Consider the following 19596-nt stretch of genomic DNA (forward strand, 5'->3'; position numbering starts at 1 on the left):
AGAAAAAAATCTGAATGTGAAATAAGATTAAAGCTGGTAAAAATCAATTATTTCATGAACCAGAAGCCTTGTTTTTAAAATATATACTCTTTAAAGTGCCATTTTATTCTGAAAAGCACAAATGGGCCTCTTCTGTTCCCCCTCTATATTCAAAAGCATATTTGCTAACTTAGTGACAAAGCCACATTATTACTACATTATGTGTTCCTATTAGCCCCGCAGACCTAGACATGGGTTCTCCCTTCTATATATGGCAGAAGCCATTTAAGCCATTCAAATGTGTGAAACCAAGCATGTATGTAAATGTTTGCAGGATGAGAGCCTCCATTCCATTAGGTATATCTTTTTCACCCCACTTCAAAGGCACGTTGTATTGATTTTAAATTAATCAAATGAGATCAGAGAATTATAGGTGTTACCATGACTGTTACTGTACAACATTAATGGCTATAATAACTGAGCCTTCAAGGTTGTACTGAGGTTTCACTGAGGCCATAATTTGAAGAAAACAAGAGACTGGTCCTAATTTGACTACAGGACTTCACTACAGGTGATGAAGGAAAAAATCCAGCTGAGTTTGCTGGGCTGGCTGTTAGAGAAAACTGCTTATTATTTGTAAACCAAGACATTTAATAGAGAAATCACTGAGAACATAAGAACATAAGAACATAAGAACATAAGAATGGCCATACTGGGTCAGACCAAAGGTCCATCAAGCCCAGCATCCCATCTGCCGACGGTGGCCAATGCCAGGCGCCCCAGAGAAGGAGAACAGAAGACAAGTGATTTATCTCCTGCCATCCATCTCCTGCCCTTGTTATGAAGATACGGATCCAGAAGCCAACAGAGTCTATTTTTGGAGTTAAGCCCTGCTCAAAGGGCAGATGAACACTTTAAATGCTTATAGCCTTTTACTCTTTGAACTGTCAAAAAATAACTTGGCCTCATATTTCATTAACACATAGTCACCCACTCTGTGGGTACTCAAAAATAGTGGTGCTCGGCAACCAATGGCAGCCCTGTGGATCAGCACCTACCCCTTTTTCACAGGTCTCCCAGCCACAGTGATCAGATGTTCAGCAGCATGCAGGAGGTGCTGTGCTGGAGGGGGAGCAGAAAGAAGCCAGGGAGGGGGCGGAACAGGGTGATAAGAGTTAAGGAGAAAGAGTGGAGTGGTGGCAGAGCTTGGGGCAGAGCAGGGGCCAACCCTCCCCCAGGACCTGATGAAGGCATTGTTATGAATCAACAGGCTACTCACAAGGGCTTCAGCATCCAGGGGCTTACTAGTTCTCACGGTAGCATTATTAGATCCAGGAGTGAATAACAGCTCCACATATGGTAAGTGTTCTGGGAATATGTATTCTTCTAATGTTAAAATCACATTGGGCGGAATATTTTTAATCCATTCAATATCCCCTATGAGGAAAATACAGTAAATTAGTTTTCTTTATTATAAATAAATGCACCGATTCATTTCCAACATTAAATTTTGACACAATACATCAACTATGGATTATTAATAATATTGCTTAGAGAAAAAGTGTGGTATGTTTTTGAGACAGAATTTATAGAAATTCCATAACCTATAAATAAATCACCAGCAAATAACACATTGACCTATACCATTGTAATGTACAGAACTGAATAATTTTATAGGTTTTCAACCACTTGGAAGCACTTTTATTCTATCGCATGCTCATATTCTACTGATACTGCACCTAGAGCTAATAAAGCAATGTAATTTTCATCTAGATTTACTGGAGATGCAAAATTGCAAGGTTTAGTTAGACATTCAGGCTGTTATCCTGCACCTTGTTCTGTGGGAACAGATCCCTACATGCTCAGGGACTACAACTGCCATCACTGGGAATCTATATGGGCCCATATGGAACAAATTGTCGGAGAGGGGCATTGGGTAGGAAAACATCTCCTCCAGTGTTTGAGGGCATTTCAGATCTAATGGTTCAGCCCACTATGCAGATGAAATCCAATATGGGTATGGATTTGGGTATAGAACCTAATTTGCTCTCCATTGTGTGGGGTTGCTTAAGTTGTGGTTTTGGTTCTGAATAGCATTTCCATATCCCTAGCCTTTATGTCTCTCTATAACACATAGAAGAGTACAACCTTGAAATCAGTTTGTATGGTCATCTAGACATTCCCTCCGCCAAGAATTTAATTACTTAGGGAGTTTTAAGTGATTCACAAATCACTGTATTATAAATATTAAACAAAAGGATAACACTCACAACAGTGTCCATGTATTCTGAGTACTGAATAATTGCCAACCAAATGCCAAAGCGTTTGTCCTCTATCTCTATTTGTTCTGCTGGGCACAGTTTTTTTCACAGCAACTTTCCCTATTTTGGACTCATTCCTCTAGTTCTGAACTATTTTTCTTCCCCCAAAGAGACACTGTCAATACTTTAGCAGTTAACACAAAATGAAGTCTATTTCTTTGAGTGTGCCCATTTCCACTAGGAAGCCAAAGGAGGATTACCAGTGGTAGTGGTAATATTTGGCTGTCAGTCCACACCCAGTTCTATGACACACACTTACTGGTTTCCGGCACACAACAGCCAGCTGTATTCTGCTGGTGCGAGCAACCTCAATGCCCTCTTCATGTGGTTTTCCCACAAGTTTTTCCTATGCTGCCCAGTTCTCATGGAACTCTCTTCTGCTCCCACCGACCCACTTCTTTTGCACAGCCTCTAAGACACCTGCTGAACAGATCTCCTGCTTATTTATGGTGTGCTTTTATCACGTAGTAATAATTAAAATGAACAAAGAAGGAGGAGGAGGAGCAGGAGGAGGGAGAGGAGCAGGAGGAAGAGGAGATTATGAATTTCCTTCATTGTACTGGGCAGTAGCCTTATTAAGTAACCCTGTCACCTTATTGATATAGCCCCTGCCTTTCCTCATTCTACTGTCTTTTCCTTCCTATCACTGCAAAATTAGACCTCAGGCCTTAGTACCCACATGGATTCCCATGGACTCCAACCTGCCGGTTCAGATTAGCTAGCTGAGTTAATGCTACTGTCTGGTAAATTTCTTGGAGTGGAAAATCTGATCCTTCAGACGCAATGGGAAGTGCCTGGCATACTCTTGGATACCAATCAGTGCTGGATTCCCTCTAATTTTTTCCATCCATGAGCAGAAAAAATTTTGTTATGTGCACCACCAATACAAACACATGATGCCCATCCTATGTGGCTGTGGATGCTCTGCTAATCAGCTTAGCAGCACCTGAATCTCTCCTGGGTCTCAGAATACTTCACTTATTTACTTGTTTTCTTATTTTCTGTGGCCCAGTTGTGTGGATTCTATTTGCATAGAATCACAAAGTCCAGTCAAAAGTTAATTAAAATGCTTTCTAAAGGTCACTGACTACAAGCACTTGCTTGTTTTACTAGGAATTAGATAAACTCCTGAACTGCTGTCTCTTAGATATCACATGCTATAGGTTGGGTCACCAATATGTATTTCAGTCTCAACCTACCTTCATGCCATCTACCATGATCATCAGAGATCCTAGTTTTCCCATAATTAAAAAAATTCTCCAATAAAAACATAAAAATCTATATTTTAGGCAATTAAAATGAAACACTGGATTTTAGTTTCCCTAGCTAGTATACAGGTATCAGCTGAACACAATGTTTTAATGATATATTTACCAGTGGCATCAGTCATTATAACAAAATAAAATTAATAGCCTGATCAGCACAACCCATTGTTTGTTTGCAGTTGTCAATGACCCTGCTGTTTCAGTCCTTCTTCTTCATTTCTTTTCAATTTGGCTATGGTTACACTAGAAGCATTTGTTGACAGTGTGTGGCCATACACTAACGCAGATGGAAAGAGCGATCTGCTCAGTTGACAGAGAACGAAAGGACTGCCCACCCCTCTCTCAACAGAATGGTGCACTGGAAGCTCAGTAAACAGAGCAGCCTGATGAAACAGAAGTCCTGTCTGCTGACAAAAGGCCCTCCAGAGCATCCACACAGCTTATTCGCTCTTCTTCATCTGGGAGAGGCAAAAGTTTGTTGGCGAAAGTGACGACTTTTGTTGACATACTGTCAACAAAATACATTTTGTGTGAGGACACTCCACCAGTTTTGTCATGAAAACTACAGTTTTGTCAATAAAACTCTCCAGTGTTTTTATGTTTAGCGTATTTCATATGTCCACAGTTGTCTACTTTTAAATGTAAACTACAACCTTCTACATACAGAACGGAACAGCACATTACCTTCAACATGAAATTTGTACTTGCCAAACTCAGTGACACAATCTTTAGGGGTGATTTTTCAAGTTCTTGGTAAATTTTCATGTCAGTTACTATTGTCTGGCTGCTGAGGTGGCATATAAGATCAAAAAAACACATACCCTGGTAGGCTGTTGAGTCCCTCTGCATGCCAGAGACAACTGAATGGAGTATGTTTAGCTATGTCAATTTAAAGCATATTCAAAAATCAACTAGAAATTGGGGCAGTTTTACACTGCATTGAACAAATACCTCTGGTACTTTCAGTAAATGTTAGTTATTTGTAAATATAGGTTTTTTTATTTTTACACAAAATGTAAAAATGAAAGATTCTCCGAAAAACTGGAAATTCCATGTTTTCCTGGAGCAAATGGATTTCTAATATCCCTGCTGACCATTTATAGTTTGACACACTCAGTTAATTACATTCAAACTATAGACCAAGTGATTGAACTCAGGCCAAAGCAGTGAGTCACAATATGCCTTGTAAGAAGTGTTTGCCTATCAGCTGGGGCGGATACACATTGCTCATTGAGCAATACAAGTGTTTTACAGAGACCCACCTACCAGGGGTTCAGAGCCCCTTTGTGTCATCTTTAGCAAATCATTCCACCTCTGTGTACCTTTATTTCCTCTCTCACACGTTGTCTATTTAGATTGTAAGCTTGTGTGTGGTACCAAGTGTAATGCCAACAGACCTGGGTTGCTGGCACCAGGGATAGAACCTGCAAGCATAGGGTGCAAGCCCTGCAGTCTACCACACGATCTAAAGGCCAGCTGGCCTCTGCTGAGTCTGTAGAGCAGAGACTTCACTCACTCCAGATGAGGTCTCAGTACCTCTGGCTACTACACAAGCATAACAGAACCTAATCTCAGCTGGGCCTCGACTCCCAAATATAATAAATAAATACATAAATAAAATAAAGATTCTTTGTAAAACAACCTTACAGAAATTCCATGAAGTATTACATAGTGAAGAGCTGACAAGAGAAATGTAGGATAAATGGAAGAACATACCAGTATATTCATCAGGCAGGGGTGACAGCTGCAGTACTTCGGGTGTTATGTCACAATTTACGTTTGTGATTTCTAGGTAGAAAAGTGAGACATATAAAACTCCTGCACGGGCAACACTTCTAGTGATTGTACAAGGTAAAAACAATTATTTAGTGTTTGCTGGGGATAAACCACAAAGAAGGGGAATACAGATTCCATGAGCCCCCTTCCCATTGTACTTCTCTTTCTTCCAGGCTAAGCAGGGAGTAGGTCTCCCATCTGCTCCTTCTGGGGTCCTTTCCCTTTGCGTTGGCCAGATAAGGGGAAAAGTCCTGAACCAGGAGGTGTCCAGGCTCCATTTGGGATCAGGAACCACGATTGTAGGAAGCAGGATGGAAGCACCAGGACCTGGGAACAGCCACTTGAGGAACAGACTGTGAGTGCCAGGCATGACAGTGGGATGCAATTCTGTGTGGGGTCTATCGGAGAGCAGGAGCAGCTGGGCGGGGAAGTAGGACAGACAGGCCCTCCTGAGGTTCTGTGGATAGAGCTGCACTGTGATTAAAGGAGATGAGTTGCAAAGCCTGGCTCAGGTGATTTGGGCTCACAGGAATATGGACCCAAAAGTAACAGTACAGATGTTCAGCTCAAATTAGAGCCCAGGCTCTGAGACCCTCCCTCTTGAGAGGCCTTATAGGCCAGGCTCCACCTTGAACATCACACTGCAATTTCACACACTCCAGAGCCTGAGTCAACCGATGTGGGCCAGCTGCAGCCATGGCACAGGTCTTTTATTGCAGTGTGGACATACCCTAACTGAGCCTGGCTTTGAAGCTCACCAATGTTTGTTTCCTTGAACAGATACTGAACTGAAAAAGGCACCAGAGGTCCTAGGCCTGAAGAGCACTGACTCTCAAATACACTGCCCCAGGACCTCAACAGGAATTACCATTTCTCAGTGTGAGCTGTAACTATTTAAGGCTCTGTATGTATGTAGGGTGATTGCAGCCTCTTCCCATTCCTGCCAGTCCTAGCAGAAACCTCTCTCAGCTATATGACTGAGTGGTCATTGGGGCACACTAGGGCTAGCACCTACAAGGGCGAGCTGATGAATCACCTCAAGTGCTTGCCTATGAGACCTGGCACAGGGAAACATATCTGGCATCTGAGCTGGTTCGGGGGTATAGAGTAACCCCAATTATTAAACTATAACATAGTTTACAAAAAAATGCCACGTAGTGTCTGTCAGTGTGGGTATCTTGGGATAATTTAGATGGCTTAAAGCAGCACAATAAAATACCTTTTGCAATCAGGGGAAAATTCTGTACCACCCAAAACCTGCTCCAAAAACATCTATGTCCCAAAAATTACCAACATAAACAGAGATAATGGGGATACAAGAAACTGGGGAACATCTGACTGAGGAAACATGTTCTGATCCCTGCCCGGAAAATAGCAAGATTCAGGTTTCCATGTCCCACTACTGAGAACAAATCTTACAACCATTTGCTCCCTGTTGAGAATGTGCTGAATTAGCCCTTTGGAGTTTCACCCTGAGAGCTGGCAACAATCTCCTCTCATGCTCTGGTCCTGCAAATAAATATGTGCCTCAGTAATTCCACTGACTTCAATGAGATTATTCACATTTTAGATGTTGCCAGGGTGAAGGTCTATGCTGGAGACCTGTGCAATAATGAAGACATGAACTCAAGGGCAGTGAACCTTCAGCCCTTTTTGGTCTCTGTAGATCACAATCAGCAGCTGTAAAGCCTGGTAATATTTTGAAAAGTGTCTTGTAAAAAATGGCACCCTGGGCTTCTGTGTCTCGGTGGCCGTGTCTACACTAGCCAAAAACTTCGAAATGGCCATGCAAATGGCCATTTCAAAGTTTACTAATGAAGTGCTGAAATACATATTCAGCGCTTCATTAGCATGCGGGCAGCCGCGGCACTTCGAAATTGACGTGGCTCGCCGCCGTGCGGCTCCTTTTCGAAAGGACGCCGGCTACTTTGAAGTCCCCTTATTCCTATGAGCAGATGGGAATAAGGGGACTTTGAAGTAGCCGGGGTCCTTTCGAAAAGGAGCCCCGTCTGGATGAGCCGTGCGGCTGCGAGCCGCATCAATTTCAAAGTGCCGTGGCCGCCCACATGCTAATGAAGCACTGAATATGTATTTCAGCGCTTCATTAGTAAACTTTGAAATGGACATTTGTATGGCCATTTCGAAGTTTTTGGCTAGTGTAGACACGGCCAGTGACTCAAGATCAAGCATGCCCAGTTTACAATTAAAAATATTTTTGCGTGTGTGTAAACTCAGCTCGTCTCTGAGCATCATGTGGTTTTTTTGTTCTTTTTGTTTTTTCTGGGCATCCATGGGTTTGCAGCCATGTAGCCTGTGCACCTTTCTCCATTGTCTGTCTCTTCCCACACTCTCTATACAGTTGTGTTGGCAGCTGGTCAGAAAGCGAGCAGACTGCTATTCCCCTGCCTTAGGTACCCACTCCATAGGCTGCCTGCTGTTGTGTTGGGCAGGGGGAGGGATGTGGCTGCCCGGGGTCATTGCTCACTTTGGAAGAGGGGATCATGGATGCAAGAACATCTCAGAGATCTGTGGACTCCAGCAGGCTCTAAGATTTGCATTAAATTATTCCTCTATTGAAATAATTGTAATAATTAAATACACACACTTGTTGCTTTAGCACAAAGAACAGCACGTCCTCTGACCCCCGCACTCACAGGTAGCAGCTCCTGATGAGGCCAGTTAGAAATAGGGGAAAGGGATCCCTTGTAGTCCAACTATTCACTGATGCTTTAGAAAGGTTTTGCAGTTTTGAGCACCAAAGGTATGTTGGGGCTCATGATATAGAATTTGTTCCCATGGACGCTGCTTCTCTTTCCCAGGGCTTTGCTTAAAGGATAGTCCAGATTTTAAGTTTTTAGCAGGTCAAGTGGCTGGGACTTTAAGTCTATTAATGCCACCCACCTGCCCCATATCTTACCCATGGAGGACAGCACTAAGGGCCTGAGCCTACGGGAATACACAGCAGAACTTGCATGGAGTCTTATGGGGGAACAAGTGCACAATTAATAATTAGTTCTCTGTGTTCTGGTATTTTGTCTTCTGTCCTCCACTGCTCTTTTCTTTCTTAAAATTCTACTCCATTACCCTTCACTAACTGCTGTGACCTAAAAGGTCCTGCTTCAAGCCACTTGTCACCCTTATCCTCACTAAAAAAAGTACCACGTTATCCTACACATGTGCTCCAAAATGCCATTGTAACATTGTATGAAAGGCAAAGGAAGTTATTTGTGTCATGTAAGGAGGAAAGCACTCCTATCATATGTTTAGAAGGGTGAATGAAGGGCAGTTTTCATGATTACTTGATTTCTAAGTTCTGCACTTAGACACACTGTTCAGCATCCACTGGCCCTTAGTTGTACCTATCCAAGCAAGACATACATCTAGACTATGACTGATTCATTACCATAAAATGCCATTTAAAGAAAAAAAAAACCTTCTACATTATCTCAGCCTGGGAAACTTATAAATGGAGATGAATGGAAAGGCAGGAATTTTCAATGCACTGGAAAAATCCCAATGAAAACCTGTTATTCCTTTCATACAGCAGCATCTTGGAAAAGGGGCTTCAATTAAAAGGATCATCATACACAACACATATCGGATACAATGAATGGTCACCACCCCAATATCAGCCAACCCCTTTCCCCAACATTAGCAGTGAATCCAAAATTGGGATTTGTTAAATTGTTTTTATCATGCTCCATTTCAGAGTAGGTATCATACTGAATCACAGAAATATAGGGGTGGAAAGGGCCTCAGTAGATCATCTAATCCAGTCCCATGTGCTGAGGTAGAACTAAGTATTGTCTAAAACATGCCTGACAGGTGTTTAACAAGTTCTTTAAAAACCTCCACTGACAGAGATTCTACAATCTTCATTGGTAATTTGCTCCAATTGAGAAGTTTCTCCCAATGTCTAGCCTAAATCTCCCTTGTTACAATTTAACCCCCCTTCCATCTTGACCTGTTCTCAGTGGATGAAGAGAAAAATTTATCACCCTCTTCATAGTAGCCTTTTATGTACTTGCAAACCATTACCATGTCCCCACTTCAGTCTTTTTATCTCAAGATTAAACAAACCCATTTTCCCTATATTTCCTCACTGATCATGTTTCCTAGACCTCTTATCATTTCTGGACTTTCTCTAGTTTATCCATATCTTTTCTAAAATATGGTGTCCGGAATGGGACAACGTACTCCAGTTGAGATCTCATCAGTACTGAGTGGAAGAATTACTTCTTGTGCCTTGCTTACAACATTCCTGCTAATACTTCCCAGAACGATGTTTGCATTTTTTGCAATAGTATTGCACTGACAACTCCTATTTAGTTAGCGATCCATTACCACCCCCAGAATCTTGCCTGAAGTACTCTTTCCTCGGCAGTCACTTCCTATTTTGTATTTGTGCAGTTGATTATTGTTTCCTCAGCATAGTATTTTGCATTTGTCCTTATTAAATTTTATCATATTTATTTCAGATAATTTCTCCAGTTTGTCAAGATCATTTTGATTTCTAAATCTGGCCTCCAAAGTGCTTGCAATCCTGACAGCTTGATGTCATCCACACACTAGAAATACATTCTGTGCCATTATTCAAATAATTTATGAAAATATTAAATAGAACTGGGTTCAGGACAGATCCCTGAGGGACCTCACTGGCTATGCCCTTCAGCTTGACTGAACTATTGATAACTATTCTAGGTATGGTTTTCTAACCAACTGCATACTCACCTTCTAGTGGCACCATATACACTATATGTTCCTAGTTTATGCGTTCATGTGAGAATACAAAACAACTGTCTAAATATATTGAAAAGAATTTGTAGAGAGTCACTGTCCATGTGGTTCTACACAAAGACAGTAGGAACATCAGCAGTTTGTTTGGAAAGTCTTAAGATGTTACTGACTGTTTTTCATATCTGACTGGATGTACTTTTTAAACTCTGCGAGATCGTGTAACTGACATGAATTTAGTAAAGGAAATTTTCAGGAAAATGTATGCATTCTGCTCTGTTTCAATGACAGCAGCCCCAGTAGGCTCAGACTCTTTGCAGAAGCTGTGGGACTCACCTTGTGCCTCAAAGCAGACGAATGAAGCCCAGCCAAGCAGGAGAAAACAGAGTGATCTGCAAACTTCCATGAGTTTCTTGGATGAGAAAGTCCTAGTGCAGGGATGAACAGATGACCGTTTCTCCTGCTTGTTAGCAGGGCAGGAAGCATTCCTTTCAGTATGTCAGAACTCCATTAGTAGTATCAGCTGGGATTCTCTGGGGAGAAAAAAACAAATGAAAAAATGACGCAGAGGCAATAAATGAAATTTACAACCTGTTTATCAGCCTTTAGAACTATGAGATCAAAGTCCCTCTGTGCAATAAATTCAAATTCACCAGGAAATGTTTTGCTGCTATTTTACAGTCTAAGTAATACAGTCACTGTTTCATTATTTTTTCATTTAGCTTTATTTAATATAGATACAAAGATGCACATAGTTAGGCTGATTCAGTACATCCAAGTACATCACTCATATGGAGGTGAGTTAATCATTCCCTTATAAAATGAAGAACAATGTATAAAGAATTGCTTTATGGAGGATGAACAGTAGTGTCGTCAGATTTATAGGCTGTGTCTACACTTGCCCCGGCCCATTCCAGAAGGGGCATAGGTAACGAGCAGATCAGAAGATGCAAAGGAGGCACCGATTAAAATATCTTACACCTCATTATCATATCCCTGCGAGATCTCACTTCCATAACTTGCCATGTAGACAGGGATCCTTCTGAAGGAAGTCTCCCCTCCAGAAGACCCACTTATTACCATGCCCCTTCCGGAAGGCGGGGGCGTGTGTGTGTGCAAGTGTAGATGTGGCCATAGAGTTTAAGGCAAGCAGAAACCACCAGATCATCTAGTCTGACCACCAGTATATTACAGACCAGAAACATCATACAGCACCTGCACACCAGCCCAACAACAAGATTTAGACCAAGATATTAAGGCCTTCAAGAGAACAAACTACTATGTGTTACAGGCAGAGAGCAGAAGAGACTAACATACACCAGTGCCCAAGGTCCTAGGAATGGCAGGGAAATTGATTAAGTGAGGTATAGGTTTTTAATCTGGTATCCATGCTGGGACATCTCTTAGAAGCTGCACAGAAAAACACTGGGAATTCTCAGCAGGGAACCTCTACCTACTCTAAAGGCATAGACAAACAATAAGTTTGAAACATAGATGAAATCTCAGTGTGTTTCAGCAGTAATATTTTGAGAATAGTTTCTTCTTTCTCTGTATCTGGTGATGGAAGCACACGTAATTCAACAAAATTATGTTCCTGTGTCCAGAAGAATTATATTCCTCTCTCCTACAAACTCAGATGAGACCCATGATCACATGGTCCAGATAGATATTCCAAAGATTACATTTACAAGCTGCTCATTTGTTTATGTAGCTTAGTTCTGGGATGTCTGATCATATAGTCACTATATCTTTAATGCAAGAGATAAACTTCTTACAGAAGATCAATGATCTCACAATTGAAACAACTAAGTTTCCCCTTGTTTGCTTGGGTGTTTTGTTACCACAAATACTAGTATCATTGTGTATATTATTTTGGCTGTGTCTTTCTGTTTGTCCAGGCAAGGTGCTACCATGTCCCTACCACCATACTGTGCTGGCCCCTTCCGCTCCCCTGGCCAGCATGGAGCCCAGCCCCAGCTCCCTAACAGACCACTCCCCGCACCCTGCCTCTCCTCTGGCTGGAGTGGGGCCTGGCCCAGCTCCCAAATGGAACCCCCTGCACTGTGCCAGCCCTTCACCCAACCAGCGCAGGGCCTGGCCTAGCGCCCCCAATGGAGCTGCCTGCACCATGCCAGCCCCAGCCCCTTCCCTGGCCAGTGTGGGGCCCCGCTCAGCTCTCCCAGTGGAACCTCCCAGTCAGCACCAGCCCCTTCCTTGGACTGCGTGGAGCCTGGCCCAACAGAGGTTCCGCCCCCATACCATGCCAGCCCTTCCCCCACCCAGTGCAGGGCCTTGCCCAGTCCCCCAGTGAAGCCCCTACCATGGCCAGCATGGGGCCCCACCCACTTTGGACGTGTATTACAAGTTTCTGTCTAGAACTTTCTTCCAGCCCAACTTCCGCTTGCAAGCGGAGCTGCAAGAGGGCCTCTAGTTAGTATAATTTGTATTAATTTTTAACATGCACAATATTCTGCTCATTGGATACAATGAAAAGTTCTTCCTACCTTTGCATAAATGAAATTATATGAGCTATTTATAAGCTATCACCTTATGAAACCAGTTCAAAGATCATTGTCATACCTTCTGAGCAAAGGCCATGTGGCATTTCAGAAATATTTCCATGTCAAAGCCTATTTTTATGGAGCTATATTGATACAATAGATATTTCCATTGGCACACACTGATTTCATTGCACTTTAGATCTCACACAAAAAGACATCAATGTCAGTTTATATCCTAGGAAATCATTCTTCAGAAAGTAAACCTACTTCTGTAAAAAAAGAAGTTATCTGTGTGAATTTACAGACATATGAAAAGAAAAAAGTAGGAGCTAGACTTGTTGAAAGTCTCTTGGTACAGATAAAAGAGGTATAAAACAAGGATGATGGCAGTAGGGCTCTACTACAGACCACTTAACCAGAAAGAAGAGATGAATGAGGCTTTTGATTTCACAACTAACAGAATCATTCAAGGCACTAAACTCGGTGGTGAAGGGTGTCTTCACCTACCCAGACATCTGTTGGGAAAACAATATAGCAGAGCACAGGTAATCCAACAATTTCCTGGCATGCATTGAAAACCAACCTCATTACCTAATAAATCATTTTGTTAATCTTTAAAGTGCTACATGACTGCAGTTTTGTTTTGTTAGAATACAGACTAACATGGCTACCTCTCTGTTACTATTCAGATTGGTGTAGGTTATAATTAGGGCTGTCAAGCCATTTAAAAAATTAATCATGAATAATTGCACTGTAAAAAATAACAGGTTTTTTAATTAGTCTTTATGGTTGTAGAGAAAAAAACTTGAACATGGGAATCCTAAGGGACCAGAACCAAGAATGCAAACAGAACCCAAGTTTTATTTTTTTTACAAATCTGATTTGCAAATCAAATCTCCTGTTTATTGAATGCTTGGGGTTAGAAATACAGCGGGAGGTGCAGCATGTAATTTTGTCCAATGTGCACAGGGTTTCCTATACATGCTAATTCTACAATGAGATCTGCTAACGTAGACCCATGCAGAGTCTTAGGATGGGGAAAAGGCATCCAGGACTTTATCTGGTATTGTGCCTCTGGCAGAAGCCAGTTTCAGACACAGGAAAGTGAACCAGCCAGCATGAACCTGGCCCATGTGTGGGGACAGGTGTAAATGAAATTCCTACCTGAGACCTGGGAGCTGTCAGCCTGTGACCTGATGCATAACGTTCCATTAACCTTCATTACAAAGGATATTGGTATGCTGCAAGCATCTTGAAAAATTTAATCATAACCTTTAAGTTTATTGAGAGCTCTCTCTAGCTCCCTGCCCTAGACAATACATCACACCTTCACTGAAGTATGCACATAGCTACCATTGTACAAGGCAGCAGTTTTCTGTGTTAATTCCAACATCTCCACCTTTTCTCCTGCTGCCTCTCCACCAGCATCCAGTAAATTACTTTCCAGTTGTAACACCAACAGACCCAGGTTGCTAGCACCAGGGATTGAACCTGCAATCATGGGGGCTAACGCCCTGTCCTCTACCACATGAGCTAAAGGCCAGGTGGCTCTCAGCTGAGGCTGTAGAGCTGAGACTTTGCTCATCCTAGTATGAAGTCTCAGTGCCTCTGGGTACTACACAATCAACACACAAACTTTTTGTTATGGCTATAAAGTGCAGCTGGGGTGCAAAATTAGCATTTAAATTGTCTAAGGGAATAAGTAACTTCTGGGATGCTACTACTACTATTGCAGTACAAAACAAAGCAAGCAGTCATGTAGTGCCTTATTTCTGCTTTGGATTACAACAGACTCGGGTTCTGGGAAGTGTAAAGCAGGGCTCTCAATCGACAACCATTAATGAGCATTACTTTTTTTAATGTGTTAATTCTGCCCTGGGTTATTTGCAGGCTTTAAGGTATGTTAATCGACAGCCCTAGTTATAATGAAACTAGAAGACTTACTTGGTGTTGCTCAATTCCTTCAGGGTATGCGACTGGCAGGGAACAGGACAGCAGTCAGTGAAGTGCTGTTCTGGAAAGGCAGGGTTGCTGGCTGGTGGGGCTGCTAGCTGGTGCCCCTCCCTCCCATCTGGATCTGCAGTCAAGGGCTTGTGGGAGGGGTTTGGGGCAGGAGGGACACTTACATGGGCTGCTGGCAGGCAGTATGGAGAGCCCTGGCCCCAGCTAGCCATTCTCTTCCTGGTGCAGTCATCCCCTGTGGTCATTCTGCAGTATAGCTGTTCTCTGCATCCATTGGTATTCTGCAATTAACCATCCCTCTTATCAGGTCCCTCCACATCCATGTTATGGAAAATAATCCCATTCCAGGCACATCCCATTTTCCTGACATAACCAAACCTTGTTTTTGCTTTAAATTATAAAGCTTTGTCAGTCCTAGCTCTTACAGTTTAGGAGAAGTTCATCAACAAATGGACCCACAGATAACTGGATAGACAGACAGACAGATGCACTCTCTAAATATATACATAAATGATAGATTTCATGATTCTAAGGAATGGTCTAAAGCAAAACATCAGAATAAAAATACAGTAAGGTCTCAGAGTACATGAACTCACAGTGCACAACCCCAGTCTCAGGCGTCTGACCTGAACCCACCTCCTCGGCCCCATTTAAACCACCTGCAAGCAGCTCTGGTTCTAGCTGCCCCCGCTGCCCTGCGGGGCTCCGGCGCAATCCCCTGCTGGCTCACAAGCTGCCCTCCCCCACCCTGCACGGCTCTGGCATGACCCCCCTGCTGGCTCATAAGCTGCCCGCCCGCCCCACTTGGCTCCGGTGCGACCCCCATGCCAGCTCCCAAGCCACCACCTGCCCCGCGCAGCTCCAGTGTGATTGCCCCTGCCAGCTGGCAAGCTGCCTGCCCCATGTGGCTCCAGTGCAACCCCTTCCTGGCAGCTCACAAGCTGCCCACCCACCCACCGACCCACCTGCCCCCCCGCCCCGCACGACTCACAAGCTGCTCACCTGCCCACCCCCCCGTTCCGCGCAGCTCTGGTGCAAACCCCCAGCCAGCTCAGCACCCAGGCATGGCACTGGTTCTGGCTCAACTCCCTACCCCCCTGCAGAGGTCTGGAAGAGGATCAGAAAAGAGCCAATCTATGAAAAGGGAAATAAACATAATCTGTGGAATTACAGACCAGCCAGTTTAACTTCAGTACCCAGAAAAACACCTCTCTCATAGAACTGGAAGGAACATTGAGAGGTCAAGTCCAGTCCCCTGCAATCACAGCAGAATTTATCACCATTCCCAACCGATTTTTTTTTAATCTGTTCCCTGAGATCCCTAAACTGGACCCCTCAAGGACTGAACTCACCCCAACCCTGGCTTTAATAGGCCAAGGCCCACATCACTGAGCTATCCCAAAACATGGAGTAAATAATCAAGCAAACAATCTGCAGTCACCTAGGAGATAATAAAGTGATAAGTAATGGCCAACATGGATTTGTCAAGAACAAATCATCTCAAACTAACCAAGTATCTTTTTTTTGACAAGATAAATAAGCCTTATGGAAAGGGGAAAGTGGAAAATATGGATTATCTTGACTTTAGTAAGGCTTTTGATATTCCTTCACCTAATCTTTCAGAGACAAACAGGGGAAATACCACCCTAAATGGAGTTACTATAAGGTGGGTGCGTAACTGGCTGGAAAACTGCTCACAGAGAATAGCTATTAGTGATTCATTATCAAACTGGAAGGGCATATTGAGGAGGGTATTCAGCAAATCATCTGTATTGTGGTTGAAAAGATTGTTTATCTATAGACATCTTACATGACACAATTTGTACAAGGTTTGTTGCAATTATGCAAGAGTGGTAGCAACAATGATCTACATGGTTATATTTTAATTACAGTGTCACAAGGGCACAAGAACAAACTATCCCACTGCCCAGGAAAGAGCAGAAGTATGACAAGAAGCCATCCTGGCAGAGATTGGTCTTGGATCCAGTGCAGTTCAATGTCTTCTTCAATAATATAGATAACGAGCAGATGTACCCAGCATTGCCTGGATCCTTAACCAAAGTCCAGCCCCAGCCCTGACCCCATCAGTTCCCAGGATGGGGAACAGCTCAGGCTGCGACTCCCTCCCCCGTTCTCTCTGAAGACAGGCCAGTTTGGGCTGTGATTCCTGGCCCCTGCTGTCTGTCTCCAGGTTGCAGGGTGGGGGCAGTCAGGCTGCAGGTTCCAGCCCCCCCGCCACTGCCTATCTTTGAGAGCAGGTGGTTTGGGCTGTGTCTCCCAGTGTCTTACTTGTCCTCATAGGATGTGGAGGGGGGCTGGCCTGGGGGAATCAGAGCTGGGCTGCTGCACTGGGCCTGGCCCCAGCCTGAGCTCCAGGGGCAGGGCCAGACTGCAGCATTTGGCTTTCCCCAGCTGCCTCATGAGCTTTGGGGATAGGGGCAGGGCAGAGTTTCCTGGCTCCGGAATGTCAGGGAGTGCCTAACTGTGTGTAGGAGTTGTGGGAGAGTGCAGGGGTCCCCATGTGAGGGATGCGGGGACACTTACCCATCTAGAGGCAGGCAGGGTCAAGAGCCTGTCTCCATGTGACCACTATTTTCCTGCTGCAGCTGCTCCTAGTGGTCACTCTGCAGTATTGCTGTTCCCTGCATTTGCTGCCCCTGGTGGTGAGTCTGAAGCACGTAATTCCTCCTGCCAGTGCCCCTGTCCTTTCATGCTTTGGGAAATCCTGGGATTTCAGGCATTTCCCAATTTCCAGGCAAACCAAACACTGAGCTTGGTGTAAATTAAAGTAAGAGGAAGCTGCATACCAAATTTTACGGTCATAGAACTTGAAGTTTGAGAATTCGTGAACAAACGTAGAACCAACAGACAGACAGACAGAGAGATGCACCCTAAAATATATAGTAGAAGAGACGGCATAGAGAATATAATTGTGAAGTTTGCAGACAATATCAAACTGGGAGGGGTTGCAAGTGCTTTGTAGGATAGGATTAAAATTCAAAATGATCTGCACTAACTGCAGGAATAGTCTGGTGCAAATAGGATGAAATTCAGAAAGAAAAAAATTCAAAGTACTCCAGCCGCGAAGGAATAATCAATTTCACACACATAAAATAGAAAATGACTGATGAGGAAGGACTACCAGGGAAAGGGATCTGTGAGGTATAGTGAATCACAACCTACATATAAATTAATATAATGTACACTGCAAACATTGTTCTAGAATGGATTAGTAGCAGTATTGAAAGCGAGATGTGAAATATTTTTTTCCACCTTATGACATACTGAGAAGGCTTCAAATGGAGTATTGTATCCAATTTTGGGCAGAGTGTGACATGAAAGATGTGGACAAATTGAAGAAAGCCCAGAAAATAGATTAAAAAAAAAGATTAAAGGTTTAGGAAACATGATCTATGAGAAAAGATTTTTAAAATGGGGTTGTTTAGTCTGGAGAAGACTGAATGGGGCCTTGGATTGGGGTCTGAGATCTTGGTTGGGATCCAGAAATGGGGCAGGGTTTAAGAACTCAATCTCTCCGCCCATAGTCCCATTTGAAGTGTGACTGGGGATGGGGCCTGCGAGATTGGTTATGACCAGAGAGGGCTGAGGAGAGGCTAAGAGCTTGGCCTTTGATGGGATCAAGCTTTTGACCTCATCCAGGAGTGCCACAGAGCACTCTTGGCCCTGGCTGCAGTCCATTCCACCCTTTCCACCAGAGGCTGCACCTCCGTTCTGACATGACCCTCTATCCGATGGTCTCGGCCCATTCCACACCACTCTGCCTCTTCTTGCTCCCAAAGACTCTGTCTCCCACTTACTCCTTCCACACACACACTGTGGCCTAAGATCAGAAAACACAGGTAAGCGAACTGCCTGGTTTATATGAAATTCCAAAACTATCTTAGGCATCAGTTTCAGGTGTAATCGTAGCAAGGCCTTATCCTTATGGAATATTGTGTGTGGAGATTTGGCCATTAGGGCTTCAAGTTCATATACTTTTTTGGCTGAGATGATAGCAGCTATGATAGTAACTTTAATCTACCAGTGAAACAGAGCGTATAAAGCTAGAAGTTTGAGAGGAGATTGTGAGCACTGAGTACCCAGGAAGCTCACATATGCCACCCTAGAGGCTTTCAACATGTGACTCATCTGTATTGTGATTAAAAAGATTAGCTTCAGGAAAGACAAATCCTCAAACGTGTTTTGAACCTCTGACCTGAGGAGTGTAAAGAGGTTCTGGGCAACATTTTGACCTCATCAGTAAGAACTTGATATTAAGTTCTGTCTTTCTAATGTAATTTACACTAAATGTCCAGAAACTTAGGTCAGGAAATTATATTTGGTGGAAAGAGTCTGATAATTTGAGCTCCCAAATTGCAGATAGAGGTAAAGACTGTTCTCTGCATAAGGTCAAGACACTTGGCCCTGTGTTATTGTTGTCTGGATCTTTCATTTGCCACCTGGACCACTAAGCAGTTCAGGCCAGGGTGGGTGAGCAAGAACTCTGTTCTGTTATTCAGGACAAAAATACCCTTTATTTGGGACAGGGGCACCAGCAGCTGGTGTGTTCCACAAAGACCCTGCCAGTTCTATCATGGCTCATTGACCAGGAGAGGGGCTTGACTGGAGCCTGTAGGCTACAGGATATCCAGGAGCTTGTGCTCAGGGACCTGGAACTCTTCAGCAGAGATTTGGTTGCTCTTCCACTACTCACTGCAAAAGCTCCTTGAACAGTCTGCGATTTCCAGAGACTGAAGTGACCACCTGATTGGGTGACAAGGATGATACTGCTGTTGGGGCTGGTGGTGCCGGAGGAGCTGGCTCTTCTTCTACCAACTAGTCTGAGGAGGAAGTTCCTGCCTGCGTGGCCAAAGCTGGTTCTACAAAATTCTGAACCCCAGCTTGGCTGAATAGTTTGAGTGGAGGAAAACTGGTTGCACAGGTACAACTCTCCTGCAAATTAAAAGGTTTGACTCGGGTCCACAAGCAGTGCCAATGCATCTGTGGCAAGGAAACTGCTGCTGGTGGATGGGACCAGGGATTGACTTCTCCAAGAGT

The 19596-nt window shown here is 43.6% G+C and overlaps 1 long non-coding RNA gene across 1 annotated transcript in view; it reads left to right on the plus strand.

The window, feature by feature from the left end:
* The first annotated feature begins 1131 nt into the window (after window positions 1-1131).
* LOC142010895 (uncharacterized) overlaps window positions 1132-19596 on the plus strand; it is a 37983-nt gene continuing 19518 nt past the window's right edge. The window contains exons 1-2 of the long non-coding RNA XR_012644913.1: window positions 1132-1338; window positions 5515-5696. This is a non-coding gene — a long non-coding RNA (uncharacterized LOC142010895). The remainder of the gene's footprint in view (window positions 1339-5514; window positions 5697-19596) is intronic.

Source organism: Carettochelys insculpta, chromosome 3 (genome assembly GCF_033958435.1).
Source record: "Carettochelys insculpta isolate YL-2023 chromosome 3, ASM3395843v1, whole genome shotgun sequence".
Taxonomy (NCBI): domain Eukaryota; kingdom Metazoa; phylum Chordata; order Testudines; family Carettochelyidae; genus Carettochelys; species Carettochelys insculpta.